The sequence below is a fragment of the Glandiceps talaboti genome, chromosome 21 (genome assembly GCF_964340395.1).
Source record: "Glandiceps talaboti chromosome 21, keGlaTala1.1, whole genome shotgun sequence".
In the NCBI taxonomy this organism is placed as follows: Eukaryota; Metazoa; Hemichordata; class Enteropneusta; family Spengelidae; genus Glandiceps; species Glandiceps talaboti.
In genome coordinates this window covers 3,818,902-3,844,253 of record NC_135569.1, presented here as the reverse complement: position 1 = coordinate 3,844,253, position 25,352 = coordinate 3,818,902, and the positions used below count along the sequence as shown (strand labels likewise).

General features: G+C 35.2%; 1 protein-coding gene across 1 annotated transcript in view; it reads right to left on the bottom strand.

The window, feature by feature from the left end:
* The window catches only part of LOC144451497 (D-glucuronyl C5-epimerase-like), a 63,656-nt gene extending 38,585 nt beyond the window's left edge, over nucleotides 1-25,071 (bottom strand). Inside the window, exon 1 of the mRNA XM_078142363.1 lies at nucleotides 24,961-25,071. The gene's annotated coding sequence lies outside the window, so the exon portion shown is untranslated. The remainder of the gene's footprint in view (nucleotides 1-24,960) is intronic.
* Nucleotides 25,072-25,352: the final 281 nt, after the last annotated feature.

Sequence of the window (25,352 nt, the reverse complement as noted above, 5' to 3'; positions counted from 1 at the left end):
GGTTGGACACTGGATAGTCAAAACAGCTGTATCAAATCAATGAGTGATGACGACAGCCTTATCAATTTGTGATGGATTACTACTGACATGTCCTGTTTGCACTTCATCCACCATGGGGTTGAACCACAATTAACACCTTGAGTAATAAGTTTGACTAGACAGTAAAAGTGTGAAGATAACGCGAGTGTAAAATCGGAATAAGGTCCGTCAGGATAGACTGATTCCCTAGCCTAGAGACTTGTCTTGGTATAGACCCAAATCTATGCGTATTGGGATTTTAGATTTTGATTTCCAATCATGTGTTTAGAATCTATAATCGAAATCTGCATGGATTCCAAGCTAGTATTGGTGTTATTATCCTAAGAAGTTTTCTAGTCCAGAGACTGGTCTTGGTGTAGCTTGGAATCCATGCTGCATATGGATAATATACCAATCTGCATGGATTCCAGGCTAGTCTTGGTGTTACTATCTCAAGAAGCTCTCTACCTAAGGTAATTTCAACACATGTCTCTGGGCTATAGATATGTCCACACTGCAGTGATGTAAGGATCTCAGGTTTTCACAAAGGAGCCCACTGACCCATAATAAATATCTGACTAATGAACAATTACAATCAAATCTGTTTGCATTGAAAAACCTGACCAAAACTTATAATACAGTGAATAGCCAGAGTTCTAAGTGATGACTTTACGGTGATTTTTGTGTATTCAAACCATGGAAAAACTACTGTAGCAGTACTAACACAGTTGCTATGGCCAATCCTGGTTAAAGCAATCAAAGAACGTATCCACTTTCATGTCTAATTATATTTTTTTGTTTCCTTATGACCTCGTCTAGAAGATGATGAGCAGAAATGATGTGGCCTTCAATTGATACAATGTGTGATTATCACTGTACCAACAATTTGGTTTGTAATCACCAGCAAAAAAAGAGATAGGGGAACACCAAATTTTGGTGCGACACTAGAAATTGTGTACATCAGTGGCACATCAAATTGGCTTAGAGGGCACACTGGTCACCACATAGTAAGAGATAGGGGAACACCAAATTTTGGTGCATCACTAGAAATGATGTGTGCGTCAGTGGCACATCAAATTGGCTTAAGAGGGCACACTGCACTGCGACAGAGCTGTATGTACAGTAATAGCACAGTTGCTGTATTCAGGACATTTACATTCAAAGTTGGCATGTCCATGTACTAGAGTGTAGAGTGCTACTCTCTTTGATTGCTACTTTCTCTGAAAACACAGGAAGCCGTCACTATTTCCTTTTTTCCATTTTTGTGTCTATAATGCACAGTAATCACTGCCTGTCCACACTTACGATCTCTTTTTGACATTCACGACTTTTAGAAGCTTACACTGACACAGCCTTGACAGAATGAGCAAGCAGTTTAGATTAGACAAAAAAAGAAGATCAACAGACTGGCCATAAGATTTTGTCCGACAGCCTTTACAAAATGAGCATGCACTTTGGAGTAGACAAAAAATGAAGATCAGTGAGACTGGCCACAAGATTTTATCTTACAGCCTTTACAAGATGAGCATGTAGTTTGGGATTAGACAAAATACCAAGTCCAATAAGACTGGCCACAAGATTTTATGTTACAGCTTTTACAAAGTGACTATGTAGTTTTGCATAAGACAAAATATAAATATAAAGTTGATAATATTGTATAAAATTAAATTTGTCATCATAAACTTGAAAATTATACTTGAAATTTTTCAAGTTGATATCAAGTTGAGAGAGTGGCCACAAGATTGTATGTTACAGCTTTTTAAGAATGAGCATGCAGTTTGGATTAGACAAGATATCAACTTCAGTGAAAATGGCCACTAGTTTTTTATCTTAAATGAAGCACATAATCCTTGGTTTAACAGTGTTTGCTCTGTATTTGGTTAATGATCCAGAAAATACATGGACGCTGTCATAAAACAAGCGGCCTCTTTACAGCATCGTCCAAGACTCCACTATTTTGCAATTTTATTGTTTTTTTCTCGAATACGTAAAAAAGGTTTTGGGTCGACAGTAAAAAATAACGTGGGGTCGGGTAACTGGAACAAAACAATTTTTTTTAGGCCTTATGGAAGATCTACCTGAGAACTGTTTATGACACCTAAACTTTAATCAGAAAGCTAACGAGGTGATTAGGATAAAACTTTGAAGTCGGCATGACTGAACTTGATGGTACTATGTCAAACTACAAGCTCAGGCTATAACAGCTGTAAAACAACTGACATGAACTTTTTAACAGTGAAGAAGTTTGAATTCACAGCGAATGATTTATCGCTTCCTTTCAACCCTGGATAAAAATAGGTCAGATATCGAAAATGTAATGTCACAAAGTCACCGTAAATCACATCGTTTGAAAAACACCACATTGCCTCTACTGCGTATGAAACCCCCATTAACCCCAACACTACCAGATCTGCATTAAAAACTAATAGATGGCTCAGTGTATATGAATGATAGGCAAATACATACTAAATTCCAAATTTTGAAACATGCCATATTGCCTCTACTGTATATGAAACCCCCATTAACCCCAATGCTAAAGGATATACATTAAAAATATTACAGGGGGCTGAAAATCCATAAAACTTCGGTAACATGTATAAATTAACTTCTAAACCAAAATGTTGCCTTCAATTTGTAAGTAAGAATAGGTTGTGTAACTGAAGTCTAAAATGGAAGACAGTGGTGACAAATACACAGACACAGACACACACACACACACACACACACATAATTACATACATACATTCATACATACATGCATGCATGCATGCATGCATGCATGCATACGTACGTACGCACGCACGCACGCACGCACGCACGCATGCACACACACACACACACACACACACACACACACACAGCACCACTCTTAATGATGGTGTACTAAAACTCCATCACAAGTATTTAATTCTGTTTTCTGATTACATTTTAAATGACTAATTACGATGTAACAAGTACAGTCAAATATCTCATGAATAATGACAATCTAAGGAGAGAAAACTCATTTATGAACTATTATACTTTTATTATGTCATCTAAAAATCTAATCTGGATATAACTACTTTACCTTTCAATCAAAGTCCTGTTTGATTAGTTCTACTTTAATTGAGATACGAAAGGCAAACATAAATTCAACATATTAAAGTTGAAATAAAGGTCAGAAAAACATGTGTAGTTTGGTGAACCAAATAAAATGTATGTGTGTATATATAATTTTAGTCACTACTTATTTTTACTAATTACCAGACTGGTACATTGTGTTCATGTACAAGAAGGTATTTTTGTTACAGCCTGTGGCATGCTCAAAATATTAGTAAAAATCTTCCAATTGCCATTATTAGGGATACTATATACATATACTATGACCTTGTCCTTCACCCCTAACATCACTGGGGAAGTAAAACCTCCTAGCCTAGTTATGATCAGTCGTAATTATCACATTTCCCATGATGCAATATTCAACATGGCGGGTTTGCAAGTTCCCTATTAAATTTTAATACCTTTGGAAAGGCCAATAAACGGTTATTTTCATTATGAATTGTTCATGATGCGTTTATGGTTCATCTTTTACAGCATTTACATGTATAACTGTGGTAAGAATCTAACAAGAAATTTCATCATCACTGTGTGCAGGGTTTGAAATTAACTTTTTTTCTTGGTAGTCCTAGTGGGCTACCAATTTATAAAAGTGGTAGCCCAAGGATGGTGACCAATAATCCCATATTTTTGAACTGAAAACAGAGTTTCTCTATTGGAAATGTGTGTGTTATTAAAATACACTCATGTCCATAAATCTTCCATTGTCATTAGTGATAGCCTGAGTAGGCTAACAACTGTAAATTATGGAAGCTCAAATACAGGAATTGGTAGTCGGTGGACACAGGACTAGTAGGACTACTATTAATTTCGAGCCCTAACATACACATCACATGCTGGTACTTTTATACTTCATTTGAATAGGTGATTTATAGATAAAATAATACCAATCAACAAAGTATAATGAAAATACAGTGTTAAAATTCCTACAGACATCACGTATCAGCAGGAAAATATACTTTAATAGCTTACGAGAATGAGGAACTGAAACATACACTTATAAATATCAAAATAATGTTAACTCACCAAATTGACATGTTCCTCACACACTAGCCACTGTACCAGTGCATGTTAACGTTACCACACCAAAAATACATGTTGATGATGAATATGCAAATCCGCTAAATTTACATTTCTATTTTATGATCCCACCTACTCCGACTGTAGTTATAAATCGTGGAAGGCAACAGGGCAAAACACGGTGAACCATGGCTGAGTGATAGCGACTACATGACCTCCTCGGCAGGGGGAACACATTCATCTATTCTTACTATGGTAAGACAGTGTGACAAACTCAACAAATGAATGTCATCGAGGGAGGTTTGATGTCACTGTCTATTAATATATCTACGTCTGGTTGTACATTTAAGTGTACACGACATAACAACACCTAGTTATAATACTGAGATATGAAAGAGTTACCTGTCTGCACGTACTTCAAGAACCAGACATGGTTCAAGATAAAACCTCAACATAATTCCATTTAGGTGATTTCAGATACACACATACCAGAAATTCTACATAGAATCACACTTAATTCAAGATCAAACTGGAAACGTGATTTAGAACTGCGGGTATAGAATGCTAGATACATACAAGTAATGCTAGCAGATCATGATGGAAGGACATTTTTAGTATATAGGTAATGCCAGAGATAAGTGTAATATCAGACAGAACTACAATAATATTAATAGGTCTAAGGGATCTTTCCAAAATGTACCATGGTGGTGCTCTACTTCCTGTCTGTGTGTACCTTGGTGGCGCTCTACTTCCTGTCTGCATGTACCTTGGGGGTATACATGGTATAGGTTACTTGGTTAATCATATAGCACTGCTGCTTTCCTTGATGTCTGAACAATACGGAAAACATCCCTAATAGTAATACATTTCTACATAATACCAAGAAATGACGCTCTTGACATACCCCCAATTTGAGCGAGGGCACTGTATTCTCAATTTCCCGTTTGCAGTCTGGAATGGCCTATTCTAGGCATAAATAATGCCAGATACAAATACATGTAATTCCAGAGAGCGAGGCCGGTGCACATGTATTCTATAAATCTTAGGAGTAGTTCTTTATAGAACTACACATAATTCAAAATAGAACCCCACATTATATCAGATAGAAACTACACATGATTCGCATAACTCCAAACAGTAATAGGTAACGTGCAGACCCGCCATCTTGAATGATGGATTATGGGATTCGGAAATATGGTCAAACACAATTGAATTCTAAAACTATGAACAACATTACCATTTATAACCAATATTACAGGACGGATATTCTATCGATCTCCACAGATAGGTATTATGATAACTACATATAATCCCATAATCCTTTGCATCTGAGCATGCTGTGTGGATTTTGAGCTTCCCATTCTAGTTTAGAACCACACCGTTCTCCTATACAGAACTACACATAAATCAGGACAGAATCACATACAATTTAACCAACACAAAATTTCATATAATCAAATCTACTAAGACAACTTGTTTCTATATTACATCAAACTATGGTTTGTTCACTCATGCAGATGGAAAACATCAACATCAAACTGCAATTTGAGAAACCAGGCATCGCAATAAGCATTGGAAAAAATGCTACAAGATTTTGACAGAGTTGTTGACCTCTGTGTTAATGTTATACCATGGTAGTATATATGCAAATCGAGACTATGTCAGGGGAAGCTATCGGAAGCAAATTTTCTAAGGTTGTAAATGCTATACAATTTCTGTTTCCTTCATATTTTTCTGTAGCATGTTTACTACACTGTTGAGATATATCGTTAGCTGGTCATACCTCCCTAGCCCTCATAGCCTGTTTACTTCACTGTTGAGATATATTGTTAGCTGGTCATACCTCCCTAGCCCTCATAGCCTGTTTACTTCACTGTTGAGATACATTGTTAGCTGGTCATACCTCCCTAGCCCTCATAGCCTGTTTACTTCACTGTTGAGATACATTGTTAGCTGGTCAAACCTCCCTAGCCCTCATAGCCTGTTTACTTCACTGTTGAGATACATTGTTAGCTGGTCATACCTCCCTAGCCCTCATAGCCTGTTTACTTCACTGTTGAGATACATTGTTAGTTGGTCATACCTCCCTAGCCCTCATAGCCTGTTTACTGCACTGTTGAGATATATCGTTAGTTGGTCATACCTCCCTAGACCTTGCATCAACAGCTTGTCGTGATTACATTGTCAAAGGTAATAATAACGGATTGAAAATTTCACCTAATACCCTGGTCGATCACAGTGTGCCATGGCAACTGGTTTGACTGTCATTATTCAAATGAATCAGTATGTAAATATACACACATTATAAACTAGATAAGGTAAAACTTGTAGTACTAATTTGCATGTTATTTACATATTGGTTATGTAAATTTACTCTAGAGGGTTCTAGATAACGACTTTGGGGGATGTGGCTACATTAACCGCTTGACAACATAGTCAAGACTAGCTGTTGATGCGATGGCTGGGGAGGTACGACACCAGAACATTTGCGATTTGTTTTCTAAAAGTAATGCAACTGCAAGTAGGAAATTTATTTCGTTGAACTCCCCATCCCTTTGTAATTGTGAGAATGCTCAAGAAATCTCAGTTTCGATCATTTTGATTTACAACAATTTTTGTCGTTTGCTCAATCTCTGTAAAAGAAAACAGCCTCAGTACAAGACACGTTGCCAGGAGCTTCAGGTTATTATTATCGTTGGATTAATGGCAAAATATTCTCGGGCTTGCAAGAATAGCAATAGCAAATAGAATGATAGGTAGGGAATACAACATAAGAGCAACTGTAACTTGAAGTGCACGTTTTGTCCTTGCACTTGCCTTCCTGAGGTAATTTATAGTGCTATTTCAGTGATTTTTATCACAAGAAAGAACACACTTAATTACAAGACGAAGTAAACGACAATTTTAACCTTCCCTGCATCTTAATTTTCTTTCTTTAGTGTCAGCATACAATTATCCCTTTGACTGGCAATGTCCAGTTGTACATGTATGGAATTACTTTAATCTGATTAGAATCGGATGTTTAGGTAGAAGCGTTTTGTTTAATAAATCATATTACTTTTAACATAGTTTGTTTTGAATTGTCTTTAAATGTCAAATCTTATTCAAAATCTGATGAGTAAGGCGAAAACCAGTTCAATTTAACCATGTTATTTTAATTTTTCCTTGCATTGTCATTTATAAATTATTTAAGGGCAGCAATCAAAATAAAAGCATCAATGCTGAATGCACAGGACTCTCGCAAAAAATCATTCACATTTATAAATGTATCTTTTCATACCTCAAAAGTTAGTGCAAATAAATTAAATGTTTAAGCCTGAAATGTCACGTTTCTAACTTGTTTATTTATATTTTTGTAAATAATATGTTAATCAGTGTGCCCTCTAAGCCAATTTGACGTGCCACTGACGTTTACAATTTCTAGTGACGCACCAAAATTTAGTGTTCCCAAGAAATCACATTTTTTCTCATTTTGATCACAACAAAATTTTGCTATCATTAGAGGGCACACTGATGTTAATTATTTATACATGTGTACAAATAAACACAAAGAAGCCATACATTATTAGCTACCTGGCATTTTTGCAAACCATTTACATTTATTTTTTCGTCTGATGCACTGAAAAATCAAGATGGTGCCGTGCATCTTACATGTAGTTGTTAGCTGAGGCTATGTTCATCCAATGTTGGGTGAAGCTCTCCTCCAACAATTTCCATTCTCACCTATTTCTTGCCATTCTACTCCATGTTGCCATATAAAAATGGCGAATTCGCATATGTGAATACATGAATGTACATGAATGTGTATGTGAATACCAATGCATCTTGGATGGTGCCATAAAGAAGCTTTAGTTTACGATAAGTCTTAGCTACACTATAGACGTGTCTCTCACCTTCTATGGCTATACATGTACATATTACTTGTAGTAACAAGGTTCCCTTTAATACACAAGTATTGTATTTGTGTACATTTGCATGTCACAACAAGCAAGACCTCGAGTTCATTTTTGTACAAAACCGTAGAAAAACATTAGAGAATGAGATTTCCAGATCAGGTCTTTCTGGTTTACTGTTATTAGATTTGAATAACTTTGTAATTAGTTTGTGGGCCAGTAATGTTTTCTTAGTAGCTTTAATTAGACCATTTCATTCCTGCTTTCTACTTCAGAAAATTAAACTCAAGTATTCTATTAAAATAGATCTTGATAAGACTACATGTAGTCTGCAGGTTTTACTTTGATCTGTTTGGATAACATCAAAGTTAAATGACATGACAGTGATAGTCAAACTAAAGTAAGTAGAGATGCAGTAACCTTGTCCCCATCTGAATTGATTTAAAACCAATTCTGAATCGATTTGCTGGGTTCAAAATCTTTTTTTTTTGTCCCCATGAGCCTGAGGAAACTGAGCAATGTATTTGAATCGATAAAATGGTTTCAAAATAATGCATTTCAAATTAGTTTGAAAGCAACCCCTTGAGATCATTTTTGTAAACAAGAACTGTTGTTTCTTCCACAACACTGCAAAATAATGAAGTAAAGCGTCTCTTGGCAACACGTCTTGGGCGGTGGCGTTAACGAGACTGTGGTTTACGATGATGCCTGAGGTACTTTCGAATCAATTCAACAACATCAATTCACAACACATTTAATACATGTGGGGACAGGAGAACCGGTTTTGATTTTGAAATGATTCAATGTTTCACATGGGGAAAGAACTAGTAAACCTACACCACAGCTCAGAGATTTGGCTATCCCCTGGTTTGCCATAGTCTAGTTCCTGACAGACCATATTCCGTACTACCTTATCTTCATACTATACCCTCTGGTCAATCCCTTTACTCAAGGCGTTAATTGTGGTTCAACCCCATGGTGGGTGAAGCATGAATGGCGCATGTCAGCAGTATTCCATCACAAATTGACAGGCTGTCGTCATCTTTCTCATTTTTCTAGGACTGATGTGATATGGCAATGTCCAACCAGGACTCCACCTCTGCCACATGATATGATCTCACACAGTACTGTACAGAACGATGGTGTGACCATATTGACATTTTCTTAGCTATTATAAAGCTTGTGGACATTTTCTTAAACTAAAAGAGAATTAACAGCTTGGATTCTTGAATAAATGTGTAAAGGCTATAAATAATGCAGTCCCTAATAAACATGTATCACAAACATTTTGAATATTAACAACTCTTTATCACAGTGAAGGCTGGAACTAAGAAAATTATGAGCATACTGCAATGATTACTTGTGAAAAGCTTGGATTCTTGACTTGGTACAATTAAAATATAGAGTATATGTTTCTCCATCCCTTGAAAATAGAAGTGAACATTACATATATGTACGTACATGTAATCCAAATCGAGGAATAAAACCCTGGGGACTTCCAAGAAATGAAGGAAGGGTCAATAAAATCACACCCATCCTTCACAGAATACCAATCGGTCTAATAAGATTAATTGGATTTATCAAACCTGCAATATGCAGTATTCCACATCGAGGAATAATTATATAAAAAACACAACACCTCTGGGAATACATTTTGTGTATAATGGTAGTTGACGTAATAGTGACGATCGACTTACAGTCGCCATGCCTCAGTTTACAGTGGGTTTCTTTTGCATAACTGTCACAATGAACATTGGAGCTTTCATGCAAGGCCAGGGAAGTCCACCACAGAACTGAAGTCATGTGATTTGCATGTTGAGTCATGTGACCTGTAAACAAGCCTGGCATTGGGTGATATTTTATTGGTGGCTAAGTGATTGCTGACAAAGTTCTATTCTGATGATGATTGCAAAGGTCACTTGTCATGATTTCAGCACTGCTGATAATTAGTGAACAAACTAGTCCATAGACAATTGTCATGGTCTCAGTGTTTCAAGTCTAACTTTCAAATCAAGATGTTCAAATCACATGGGTCTCACTATCTCAACCCTACCTTCCAAACTTCTGACCATATGGTTTGAAAGGCACACTTGAGACATTGAGACCACAGTCTAATTGTTTCTGGGCTAATTGAGTCAACTAGTCTCAACAACAAATTAAGTCTCTCTGAATAAACTTGCTTCAAAAGGAACTATTTTGAGTTCACTTGAGTTGAGTTCAATTTAGTTCAGTTGAGTTCAGTTCAGGAGTAAAGGTATCTGTGGATTATAAAAATCCCTGTAGTTCATATGTATTGGCAAAGCATCATAACCCCATTAACCCTTAACATTCTTATTTACATGTATATGCAGAATTATCAACACAAAATTCTTCATTTTTCTGAAAACGGTTAATTTTAGACAGAAAATAAAGAAGTGATTACTATGTATGAATTCCTGATAACAAATCTGGTAAAAAGGTAATCAAATTGACACAATTTTTACACTCTAGATACAAATGTGTGTTTCTATATTGTCGAAGACTCTAATGGTGTCATTTTGATTTTCAGTGAGAGATATCTACCTGATAGCGAGGTTGTGCTAACATAGTGTTGAGTATCACATATGCAAACATGGTGACATGGTAACAACTGACCTCACCACAGTCACAAACTACAAGCAAGAGAAAGCTAGGACTCAAGAGTGAACGACATCTACTGTTTAGTAAATAGGGGCAATGGAAGCCCAGGTGTGCAAGAACACTAAAAATCGGATTATAATATTCAGCACCTAGACCTTTGCACTTTAAAAAAGGATTTTTACTACCGTATGTCCTGTCCATGAACATATTAAGAGGCCATAGTCAAAATCTACAAGCAAGAAGTTCGTGGATAGATATTATAAAGAAAGCAACACGAATCCTTTGAATGTCTTCTACATCAAATGTTTGCATCTTCACTTTATGTATTCTTGTCGTCACCTCTAGGTTTCTGATTACTCATGGTTAAGCACGATTCAGGCAACTTGATGAGATTTGCACAGAAATTTAACAAGCAGTTGTTTCAGAAAAGAACACCGACCATCATCATCTGAGTAAATATCAATCACGTACAAAACAACGGTCAACATAAAAGAGAATAAACAAAAATTTGGTTTGCTTTTCTAGAAAGAACTGCTTTTTAATCAGATCAACAAATACTAAACCAGCTTTTCTACTGAACTGTAAATATTAAATCTCATGTTACATTTGTATTTGTTTACGTGATTGCTCTGACGCTTATTTCAATGTACAACACACCCCGGTAGAGGGCGCCATTTACTGAAAGGGCCTTGAGAACACCACTTTTTTTTGAGAAACTATGTGCACTCTATAATTTAAGAAGTCACAAAAGTACTTTTTTGTAATGAGTTGCTAATTTGCAGACAAAATCTACCTGACATTCCTGCATATTTTTGAAAGCTTGCCATTAAAAAAAAAAATTTGAAATAAAATTTTGAATCCATGGAAAAGATAAAAATTCTACCATATATCTCTGTCATTTTATTGGGACAAAAAACCACCAGAAACACAATACAGGTACAATTATCAAGCACAAAAGCACTGCACTACACTTTTTCAAATATAATCCATAATATTAAGGTTTAACAACTGACCAACATTGAAAGCTCCCCTTGTACACATTCTCACAAACCAGAGTTATTATTTCTTTCGCTACACTTCCAGTAGGAACCGACTCATTAAGAACGGTACCGTAAAACAGTCGTGGTTTGCGACGATGCTTGTACACTACGTATAGAAAACATACAATGATCATTCTACCATGCACAAGTTTACAACAAAAAAATACGGAATATATACTCTGGTCATTCTACGTCACGACAACGCATGTCTATGCAAATGACAGGCATATGTCTACGTCACTGGTTCTGCTGTGTTCGAAATATGAGTCAAAACGTTCAAAATTGTCATTACTTTCATAGATTTTTCTTTGATATTACTGGCACTGGTATAATTATGTTATTCTCTAATATTTTTCTTCATTCAGCCGAAAAATACTCGTGACCTAAGGGTTGTCACTATTGGTCTAGTGACTCGTAGTGAAAACGACTCCTTAGGTCAGTCATATTTTCCTTGCCTGAACAAAAAAAAATATTGGATAATAGTATTAAAATAACAAACATAAACTTCCTGTACAATGTGCAACATGCTGCATAAAGTATTACACCAGAAAATCCCCAAATAATGAAAAAATTTTGATAATCCTACAACAGATGTCTTTGTTATTAATGTGTATGATTTGTAGGAACACTAATGTGACACCAATGTTGAATAACAAACAAGCCTGTCCTGGGTTCATATACTGATAAACTATCTCCAAAAACATAGATTGAACACCTTTGATTAAAACTACACTACCTGTAACTGGAGCATTATTTTTTTCGAACAGATAACCAACAATTTGTTCACTGAAAGACTGCAAAAATAGCAATATAAATTAGTCACTGTATGTGTTTACTATTAGAGTTTATTTCATGTGTAAGTAGTACACTAAAGTAACAGATTGGAATTGCGATTGTTTTTTGTTTTGTTTTTTGTTGTTGTTTTTTTGGGGGGGGGATGTGTGTGTGTGCTGATTTTAGGGTGTGGACCTAAAAATCAAATATGATTCTTACCAGGGCACAACTAAACAACATATTCACCCAGTGTTGGTTCAGTAGAAAATGTGAGATATGACATTCCTGCCACACTGTGATCAGTAGTCTGGCTGCTATTTTGTTTCTAGCTAAACCATGTGAGCGTAAGCGGAGGTATAAATGGTAACAATACTGTATAGGAACTAAACTACACTATCACTATGAGCTACTACTTCACTACTACTGGTTGAGAAGACTGACAGGACTGAACTACATGACATATTCTGATAGTCAAAGTAAACAATAAATTTGACATACGAAATTTCGATGACATGGATTGAGGAGACACTAGAAAATAGTTTTGAACCAGAGATACACTATTCATTCTTCTTACACGGGATATCCTGTGCACTGATTAAACTTTACACTCACAACCAACCAACAGAAGTCTACAGTCCCTCAATCAAGTCCTGCCTAGAAATTGTTAGTTGTGTTTGATCTCTAGAGCTGTGGAATTTCCTCTATTCTGTGGGCTTTCATCTCAATACACATAGACTTCAACAGTAATTGAAACTGTCATTCAACGGTGGTCCTCCGTTCAGACGTTCTATAATTGTGTTGAATATACAGTAATGTCACAGGTAGAATGCAAAGACACACAATTTCAAACGTGCACAACAGTGTCGTTACAAATTTGAGAGTCTACTCATTTACAGATTTCTATACATTTCATCCAAATTTGACAGAAATCTGAGCTAAAAAGGCCGAACTGAGACACACGATTTCAGTTATTCTAAGGCTATGATGAATAAAAAATGTCACAGGTAAAATGAGAAGACACACTGTTTTCATACTTGTAGAAGAGGTTTGTTACAAACTTGAAGTCTATACATTAAAAAATTTCTATACGTTTCATCACACAAAGTTGACAGTAATCCAGACTTAAAAGGCCAAACTGAAAAACATGATTTCAAAAAGAACCCTAGAGACGGTTTGGCAATTATAGTCTGTAACTACGGTATCATATCTAGCGTGCAAGTCTTGAAGTCAGATAATATTTTTTGCTCTGGGGGAACTCTAGAGTGTAACACTGCAACAATGACTCTATATGGTTTACAACCAAGTCAGTCCTGTGAAAGCACTAAGGCAATCTTGTGACTAAATATCAGAGTTGAGAACTGTCTCTGATGAGTGCCCCTTGCAGTGAGGGTGGTACACCTAACACACTATTTGTGAAGCGGTATTTCACATCAAATACAGAGCAGTAAAAAAAAGCCATTACTGTGTTTGCCAAGATCATTTTGTATTTTCATCATGTTTGAATAAGTCCCTGTAAAAAAGGGTCCATAAATGTCTTTTATGACTGTCTTATTTTATGACTCTATTTCAATTATTTTGTACATAAATTGTATTTAAATCCCAAATGTGTATATATTGTGCATTCTGCAGCTTTGTGAGTGAACATTACATGTATGTTTTAAACTGTGGCTTTACTATGCCACATCTTTTCTTAGTAGTGCTTTCCTTCAAGTCATACCCAGAGGGTTGTTGTTGTTGTAGTTGTTGTTGTTGTTGTTGTTGTTGTTGTTGTTGTTAAATATGTTTGTGGTATTTTTGAATCATGAACCATCATAAACAGAAAAAAGTTTGTACTCTTGAAAGGCAACAGATTCCACTGTGTGTGTCATCAAAATCTATAAATTATATGTTATCTGATTTCGGTAGTATCAATGCGAATTTGATGATGAAGGCACGGAAATGATATCAACTGGAATACCACAAAAATCTATAAAGAAGTGTTATCAGATATTCCAGTGTTAAAAGTACCTATGCCGTTGAGAAACTCTTCTTCTGAGTTAGATGTAGACATTTTGTAAATTGCATTGATGACCAAGTTGACACAGATTACACATGGATGAAGCTGCCCCAATTGTCGTGTGTCGTTCATATTGTTCTGATAAGTCACAAAAGGTTAATATACTCTTGAAATTAGACCTAAGCTTGTTAGAATGGTTGAAAATGATAGTTTGATGATGATGGTTGACAATGTCATTCATCAGTACATGCATGAGCCAGTACAGCAGATTTCAATTACTGTTCAGCAGCTCTGTTTGCTACAATCACATAGAAACTAACAAGAAACTGTACATGCTACCAATAAGAAACTGTACATGCTACCAATGAGAAACTTTACATGTTATCATTAAGAAATTGTACATGCTACCAATAAGAAACTGTACATGCTACCAATAAGAAACTGTACATGCTACCAATAAGAAACTGTACATGTTACCAATGAGAAACTGTACATGCTACCAATACAAAACTATATATTCTACACTTTAAGATAGCAAGATTGAATGAATACAGTTTCTTGCTACATTTTGTCTAAATGAAATGAACAAAAGCGCAATCCTACAGACATCAAATGCAGACATCAACATATTGGTGCCTGCATGTCTGCATCTTGTTGCAGTACATTGGTTTAAATGGTTTATTTCACTCAGACTACACATAAAAATAAATTGTGATCTTGCTATTACTTAAAGTGTAGCATGTGCAGTTTCCTTTTGATTTTAGCGTGGTTGTATCAAACAGAACCGTTTAACGGTATTTCAAAATCTGCTGTATATGTCGCGCTAGATAACCAAGTCCCTAGGCTAATTATATATACCTACTGTACAAAATGTAGGTTGCTACAAAGTATTAAAATGTAAACAAAATGTGTCACAATCAACCTAAGATTGTTACAATGTATATAATATAGTACTCACAATACAAAATTGAGTAAACAAAGTGCCAAAATCCAGGAAAGGTTGCTACAATGTATATAAAGTTTATAAAATACAAAATTATAATGTAAACAAAATGTGTAACATCAGTCCAAGATCGTTACAATGTATATAAAGTATCAAACCATGATACGGTCGCGGTAGCTTGCATATTACATGTACAATGCTTGCAAAGTGTATGAAGATTAGTACTCAGGTCTGCTACGATAATGCATTTTATACAAAATGTATAAAATCAGACAAGCTGAAGTATTACATTTTATACAAAATGCATGAGCCTTATTTGTCAGCGATAGTGTTTACAAACGTGTGAACTGAATACAGTCATACTAAACTGTAACATGTCACAATCTATACGGATACACGATTCTACCCTCACTCACTACGTATACAAAGTCAGAGCTACACAGTAATACAATGTATACAAAATCTATCAATTCAGGCCAGTCATGCTACAATGTATACAAAATGTATCAAATCACTACATTCCTGCTACAGTGTTTAACAATGTTTACAAAATGTATAAAATTACAGGATGATGCATGGTAGAGATAAAATTGATGAATCTGAACCCAGTTTGCTACAAAATGTTACTATGTATATAAAATGTACAAAGGCCGATGCAACACTGTAGACAAATGTACATGTATTTTACACAACATATTGCTAAAGCACTCACCTCGCGCTTAGAGTTAACCGCTTTCAAGTTAGTATTTGTGACAATGCAGATCATCTCCTGTGAAGAGGGCACTGATTCCAACAATAGTAAAGGTCAAATGAAGGCTTCTACACGACTCCCTAGAGAAACTTTGTATTTTCCATGACAATACTGACAGCTGCAAATTCCTGGAGGTAACTAAATTAAAGCACTATCAATACATACAGGCAACATTGTCTACAAAGTGATACACATTGAATACACTGTATGATACATGTGGGCACAACTGACAAACGCATCTGTCGCATCCAAACCAAGTGTATGCTAATGATATATTACCTTATCGGCATGTGTCATGAAAATTAATACCCCATCTAAATTCATGCAGTCATAAACTGGAGAATACAAATCATGTGATGATGTGGCCGTTACTAATACTATTGGAGCCAGTAAAAATAATACCTTCCCATTTAATAATAGCACTTGAATTCTGCTAGAAAATGATTTTTGAGTTTATGGACTCAGTCTGATATTGCAGCAGATGTTCCTGTCTAGCTAAGATGAATTACTTTATCATTGATATCGAACAAAAACATTGAGAATATGCCGACAGAATTCGGTGACTGTATTCTGCAGAATTGAAGACAGAGTATTGTTTCATGCTGGCTGTCTCCGCTATATTTCTACACAATGATATGAAGATTGATTTCTAAATAAAGAGTCATTAATATTTCCCATCAATTCTATCGCCTCTCTTTTGACACACTTCATGCTAGAAATACGACGATTTACATTACTACGATATCAATATATAAATATTCAGATACGTTATCAGAAAAATGCCGTTTTCAATTATAGAACGGTCAAAGTGTTTGAGATGAAAGGTGTTTGCACAAGTTAAAAAGATATATGTATAGATATACATGGTAGATAGATAAATGCATGTAATTACAGTGTACATGTACATGCAGTCACAGAGTGAAATGTATCTTGCGTTTCACTTTCCCTCCAAAATCACTGAATTCTTTCTTAGAATTTTTTAGCACTTATACCAATTCAATATGAAAATAAACAAGTAGATATCGGTATACAAAATTGTTCTATAAAATTATGCTTTTTTGGCACTTTTTAGCATTCCATTTCACATGAAATTACAGAAATCAATGCAATTACAGTGTACAGTCACCAGACAAAATCAATACTATCCATTTAACCACCAAAATTATTGAACAAGATTCTTCGTTTTCTTCCCAATTCACGAAAATAAAGAAATACTTACAAATAACTTGAAATGTAAATGTGATTTATATATTAAATGTAAAGTGATATGAAATTAATAAGTCCCTCGGTTCCTTCATTCATTCATTTTACTGCCACTATTGATTACAGTTCTTTTGTCATTTTTTTCCCAGATCGTCTCAATGTGATTGTAGATGACAATAAACGAAGTATCTTTGCACTTTATGAATAACTTGTGGTAAAATAGACCAAATTCACATCACATTTCACCTGTTCATTTTCCCACCAAAAAGAGTGAACAAATTCTGATTTTGTTGTCACTTTTTGGACCATCTCAATATTATCCTAGATGAAAGTAAAAGTAGTACCTTACACAAATATCTTGGCAGAAAAGTTAACTTTAAAAGTGACTGCTTGCAGCCATATAACCGAGAGATTTTTAGCCTTTCTTTAGAAGCTAGCTATCTTCCTATTGGTGTAGAGAGTCTCTGGGCTAGCAACCACACACACCAAATTCATCTCACCTTTCACCAGTTCATTCCCACCAAATTATCAACGAATAAATTCTGGTTTTTCTGTCACATTTTGGACCATCTCAATTCAAATAGACGATAATAAACAAACTATGTTTTCAAAAAAAAATTTGCATAAAAGTTATGTTTATAGCTGATTTTGTATCTTAGATTTACTCAATTTTAGATGAAAGTGAAATAAAATATTTTTAGTAACAACTTGGTATGAAAATGTTATATTAGAAGTGGTTATACTTATCTACAATTGAAAAAAAAAGGAAATGTACGATAGTTCACAAACAGGAAATCTTTGCCTGTTTATGGAGAGCTGACTGTGACTTATTGCTCATCTTCTTATGACACTGACTCTGACTTCAATAGCACTTATCTTCTCTTGCTCTCACCTTTTCGAGAAGAGGAGACAACAGTTATCAGAATTGCAGTCAGTACCGTAAACAGCCTATCAAAATTTGAGACAAAAAAGACTATTTTGCTAAAGTTTTGTAAAGAAAAGGCTATTTTACTATGCAGTATGCCTTGTGTATTTTGTCTACGACAAGTGTGATTTGAACAACATCAATCTATCACAAAAGACAATGCACCGCTATTTCAAAATCCTATCTACAACAGAATTTCCAACTCAGCATGACTGTTAAGCTATGGCTTCTGCTCTTTGTGTGTGTGTGATGAAAAACTGACGATAATATTGAAGTCACCGACTCACTTCCGAGGAGACAGATATCTTAAATTGTGTTCATCGTTACACATACAACACCACCTGGCAACCATTTTGAATATACATACAGCATACATTTGTCTTATTTTTTCTGTATTTCACACATTTGCATGGCGACTCTAGAATTTTTCTCACATTTTTTTATGTTAGTCTTGGGATTTCCATGTTCACAACTACTACTTAAAGACTAAAATATTATCAAATACTATTCTTTCTAGGTGTGTCATTTCTACAGCTTCCTTCTTACTTTTAAATTAAAAGTTCACGGTACATTTCTTTTGATGACAGCATTTCACCTCTGGGTATGTACCTATCATTTTCTACAATGGCTTCCCTGGGAATCCACACCATGGAAATGAAACATGTCCACTCCGGTGTTGACGGTACAAGTTTACAAAGCTACAAACGATGTAACATTCATGATGGATTTACCTTAGGCCTAATAAAAAAAATTGTGTGATTCCGATTATGCTCAATTTTAGAATAGGTAGGGTAGGTAGATTTTTTGTTTTATTTTATTATATATTTTTTTCTGTGTGAGTGTCTAGTTCAGGTTTTCCATTGTTTTCCAGATGGTCTCTGTGTTGTTTATTTCTTCCTATCAGATGTACAGCCACTACATATTGGAAGAACAGGGTTTTTTTGTCTTTTTAAGTTGATGTCAATTTCCGCATCCACTATTTCTCATGAGACTTCATAATTTTTTGCAATTTTATTGTTTTTTTCTCAAATATTCTCTAGAACATTTTGGCGTAGAAAGCTTCTTGAGATAAGTAAACCACATCAAAAGTCTCTGGAGATAGTAACACCAAGACAACTCTCTGGGCTAGAAAGCTTCTTGAGATGCACCTGTATTGGTGTTACTATGTCAAGAAGCTCTAAAGCCCATAGATTTGTCTTGGAGTTACTATCTCAAGCTCTCTCACCCAGGGACTTGTCTTGGTGTTACTACCTCAAGAAGCTTTCTTGATATAGAGAGCTTCTTGAGATAGTCTAACACTAGCTTATGAGACTAGGATACCTGTCTGCTGACTTGGCAAGTTATGGCTTGACAGTATAAGAAGAACATTTCCAAGTCAGCTCGTAAGTCTCTGGGCTAGAAACACCAAAACTAATTTGTACAGTACACCTAGCACCTGACAGGGTGTAGTCTAGAGTTCTAAACTGGTACAGTATTACGTATTAAAAACTTCATTACTTTACCAGTCTAGTCAAGGCAGTTATAAAAGGTGTTAAATTGTGGTGCTCCCCTGTAGTGAGCAAATCATGATTAAGAGCGACATGTCAGTAGTAATCCACCACAAATGGACAGGCTGTCGTCATCGGACTGCATTGATATGCAAATGTCCAACCAGGACTCCACCTCCAGTCTGTTTAAACTAAAATCACATGGGGATGCGACGTCATCATGTTTATATGAACACAGTTGGGGGGAGCACAGAAATATGTGCTCGAACAACTGCCTTGACTAGACTCGTAAAGTAATGAAGTTTTTAATACGTAATACTGTACCAGTTTAGAACTCTAGACTAGACAGGGTGCACTCACACATCGGTCAGCCCCTCTTACAGGAGACGGAGCAACATGATGTATCTTCCAGACTACAAAAATACATGTCTATTTTAGATGTTGAGTTTTAAAATTTGGACAGAAAGGTGCATAAATATGTTCAGTAAATGTAAAACACACTACAATGAACTGTCTACAACATATATTGACATGTTTTAAATGAGCACTTTAATCTTGTGAGACAACAAATGACTGAATTCCGTACAATAACAATGTTTACATTTTGGAATCCTGGAAAAAATGTTGTAAACATTCAAAGGAAGTGAAAATGGTGAGTAATGAATAATACCTGTCACTAAATGATGACAGAGAAGAGTTGATGGGCAGAACAAGGTAGAAATTATGATTTGTCTAGAGGCTTTCCATGGTTTTGAATCCTCCATCATTCGATGCCATGAATAACCTCAAGACTACAATTTGATATCATTCCTATTATATTTCTTCATTCAGGCAGGAAAAATATGAGTGACCTATGGGGCCTTGTCACTTTGAGTCAATAGATGAGTAGTGACTGAACCCTTAGGTAAAAAGCATTTTCCAACATTGGCATCAGCCTATCATGTCAGGGTACCTTCACAAAGAGATCCCTCTACCCCCTCTCAAAGTGAAAGCTAATGAGGGCAGAATCACACTCCTTGCAGTCTGCCATAGTACAAACAGATTACTCAGCAATGCTGATGGGGAAACCACAGTGAAACTTCATAATAGATGTATTGTCAGTTCCAATATGCAGTGGGTGTCTCCTATACAATGCCATGTATTCTATACAAGCAGGGGGTTTGTTTATGTTTGCGCTAAAAGTCCTTCTCTATTATTTGGTGTATGACATCACTCACAATTAATGTGGTCAACGTGTCTTTCTATCATTGTAGAATGAAAATTCTATCAAAGACGAAACTGGCCTAAACGTTACAAGGGACATCGTTTCATGCCATGCATCTCAGAACCAACCTTTGCTTGTTCTGTGATTTCTTCTCATGATGTAGACTTGAAAACAAATTTGCAAATTTCGAATACCTGTAGTAGACAGACAAGGTTGCAGCTACCCACTTATCTATCTATTGTCCCTGACTGGCACTTTCTTTCCTAAATTGTTGACATATTCATTATCACATTATCAGTACATTGTTTGAATATTTACAAATGCTACAAATTCTTTCAGATTTAAAATGTAAACATTGATATTGTAGAAATGTGTGGCATCCAATCACCCATGATGTCATCTAAGAACTTGGTAAAGGGATGAACAGTGTTGTAATATAGTTCATTAAAACAATGTTGCAATTTAGCCAGGGCTGATTGCTAACAATGTTGCAATTTAGCCAGGGCTGATTGCTAACAATGTTGCAATTTAGCCAGGGCTGATTGCTAACAATGTTGCAATTTAGCCAGGGCTGATTGCTAACAATGTTCTATTTTAGCCAAGGTTAATTAAAACAATGTTGCAATTTAGCCAGGTTTCACCACAGACAGTGTTGCAATTTAGCCAGGGTTCATTTTCAATGTTGCAATTAAGCAAGTATTCATACTAAACAAAGATACATTCTTGAGGTCACTCAGCTTTAACTGCAAGCAAAGTTACAGTACATCAGGGGGGTTCAGTCTAGACTTCATTGACTTGGTTTCCTGTAAATTACAATGTTAAATCTCAAATGACTGCTAGAACATATTGTCTATTGTTGACAAAGTGTAGTGTCGTCTTGTATTTCATTTCACCTGAATGCATCTTACTGTGTTTGCAGGGAATGCTTTAAAAAAACATGTACATATTTTCCCCTGTAGTTTGAAAATTTTGAATAACTTATTCATGTTGAAACTAACAATGAAACCCAAATATACAGATTTGACATGTGATTTGTCATCCAACTTTTTCTACAAAGAGAATTCATTTGATACGGAAAGACATAAGATGATGACTAGACTGTCAACAGTCATTCATGCCTTTTTTGCTATGTTTCATCTTAATCAAAGTCGTCGCCTCGCTCCGTAGCACTGGATACTAATGCGTACTTATAGGAAATGTGATTGCCAAAGGCACGAACATACCTCTGGCACTCGCTGATCAGTATGTGGTTATAGTATTGCTCAAGATCGGAGTTAGGCAACGACTTTAGTTTTAAAATGTAGCAAAAAGGCACGAACATCTGTTGACAATCTAGATGATGACAAACAACACTATGTCAGGAAGTGAACTAGTCTGGTTCCTATACGACACATTATGATTACCACCATCATCGCCACTCACATATACATGTAGGGAAAGTCCTTATTCTAGCACAGAAATCTGTGCCACCCCTGCTGGACAAAGGGTAAAAGACACATGTCAGTAGTAATCCATCACAAATTGACAGATATTTGCAATTGGTTAGTTCCTTTAGACAATTGCTCATTAACGGAATTCCACCTCTCCAGTCTGAAACTAAAATCATGTGGGGATACCAGAACATCATCATATTTATATGAATGCAGTCAGGGGTAGCACAGATTTCTGTGTTAGAATAAGGACTTTCCCTATATGTGAGTGGACATAATGGTAGTACTCGTAACATGTCGTATAGGAACTAGACTAAAAGTGAAACTACATCTATTGGTATTATTACATCACTTCCAAAACACATTTCATCGCTAATTCACCAATCATAAATTAAAATTCATATTCTGCAAACTAAAACATGTCACCTAGAGGACACTGTTTTCTGACAATGTCTGTCAAGCCACATATCCAAGTTCCTAGGCTAGAGGCAATGTGATTTTTTTTCTGTTTTCACTTACATGGTACAATAATCCAACATTAATACCATTCATAGACAACATGAAAATTAAATATGCCACAAGTTTGGTTGCAATGTCTTTATTTTAACATTGCAATGATTTATTTTTTTTTAAACAATGAAACGGACAAAAAATATTGCTACTTTAATATGAATCCTGACACTCTGGTAACACAGGATATCTCCAAAACTAAAGTCTACATTCTCATACATTTATATTCAGTTTTAGAAATCTGGAAAACAACTTGTACCTTTTGTTAAAATTTTAGTCACTTGGATATTAAGCTACTCGGAAATTCAAGCTCATTTTTTATACTCCATTGCTACAGAAATCTAGAACGATATATGCGTGTTCGACAAATATACAGAAGTCTGATACCGTATAGAAATGACAAAGGCTTCAATTCCTGACACTAAATTATTAATAAATGTCGTAAGTTTCTGAAAGTGAAACCTAGAAAGATAATGGCAAATGTGTTTACTTGGAGGCATACAACATATGGTGACATTTCCTAAAAATGAAACATACCACATCCAAATTATATAAGGATACAAAGTGTACACACAGTTTGCATTACATTTTGTATGTATATACAACATGTGTGTGTGTGTGTGTGTGTGTGTGTGTGTGTGTGTGTGTGTGTGTGTATAAATATATATATATTAGCTACATTGCATATACATTTTATACACATTGTACCAGTAGGCATTTTTTTTGCATTATATTGTACATATATACATGCACACATTTTTCATACATACATATTGGACAATTTGTATGCAATTGTATGTATAACAGTTCAATGGCTGTAATTCTTTACATTGTACATGTAGTACATACTTTTTTGTATAAAAATGTTTACATACATACATACATGTCTACTATACATTCTAAATATTCATGTAATATATACACATATCTGATCAATCACATGCAAATAATATTAGATACACTATATATAAAACAGTTGTAAACTTCAATGGCTTTTAATCTACCCATTGTATCAGTATATAGTTTTCTATATTACATTGTATACATATATTAGATACATTGTATATACATTTTACATATATTGTATAGATATTTCATCAATCCCATGCATATTAGATACAATGTATAGACTATTCACTTGTTAACTGTTCAAGGGCTTTAATTCTATACACTTTTTTGCATTACATTGTATATTGGATACATAATACTGGTACATATTAGATACATTATATATACATTTTACATAAACTGTATCCATATTTTATAAATCATATACACATTAGATACATTGTATATACATTATACATAAATTGTATCGATATTTGATGAATCATATGCATATTAAATACATTGTATACACATTTTACACAAATCATATCGATATTTTATAAATCATATGCATATTGGATACATTGTATATACAATAGTTCACTAGTAAACTGTTCAATGGCTTTAATGCTATACACTTTGTACCAGTATACACTTTTTTGCATTACAAATATTAGATACACAATACATATTAGATATATTGTATATACATTTTACATAAGTTATATCCATATTTGATAAATCATATACATATTAGATACATTGTATATACATTTTTACATAAATTGTATCCATATTTGATAAATCATATACATTGTATATACATTTTACATAAATTGTATCCATATTTGATAAATCATATGCATATTAGATACATTGTATTTACAACAGTTCACTGGTAAACTGTTCAATGGCTTTAATTCTGCCATTGAATCATTTACGGTGAATTCATCAAACCCTTAAAATAGGGAATAATTACATGCGTTCACCTGAAGGCATGGTAAAGTGCACATCTGTCAGACTTGTGGTCTTTTCTTGTTAGCATTCAGTGATTAAACATACGGAGACATACAACCTATTGGTATTATGGCATTCACCTAATGATGCTATTATTATTTAAAAAATTTACCACCTTAGTACAGGTAACAAGGCCATTGTCTTTGGGTGCAGATGAAAAGCGACTGCGATCGGTGAAATAGCTATGTTTTCTGATAGTAGCTTACCTTTGCATGATATGTTGTCAATACACAGTGTCACTCTCCGTTTCATCAGCTATACTACAGATGCGGCTGACTGACACTCCTTTACTTTCAATTGCTGTTGTAAAAACGAACCTCCCTCAACATAAAGTCACCAATCAGCTGAACTGTTACATATCAAACTGAAATAGGAGGGACACCAGGCAAGAAGAGAACAGCTTCTGGCCCCTTTCTGTTCTGTCTGTCCTCATTGAAGGCTGCAGAGCCTTTCAATGATTCCACTGATAACAATCTGGCCTGGGGGCAGTGCAAGCTCTGCTGAGCAGTCTAAACAAGCCAAACTCTGCATAAGTTACCCAACATAAACCTATGCTGTTTTTGTTCTCTGTCTTAGTCCAAAGTGGGGGCCATACAAA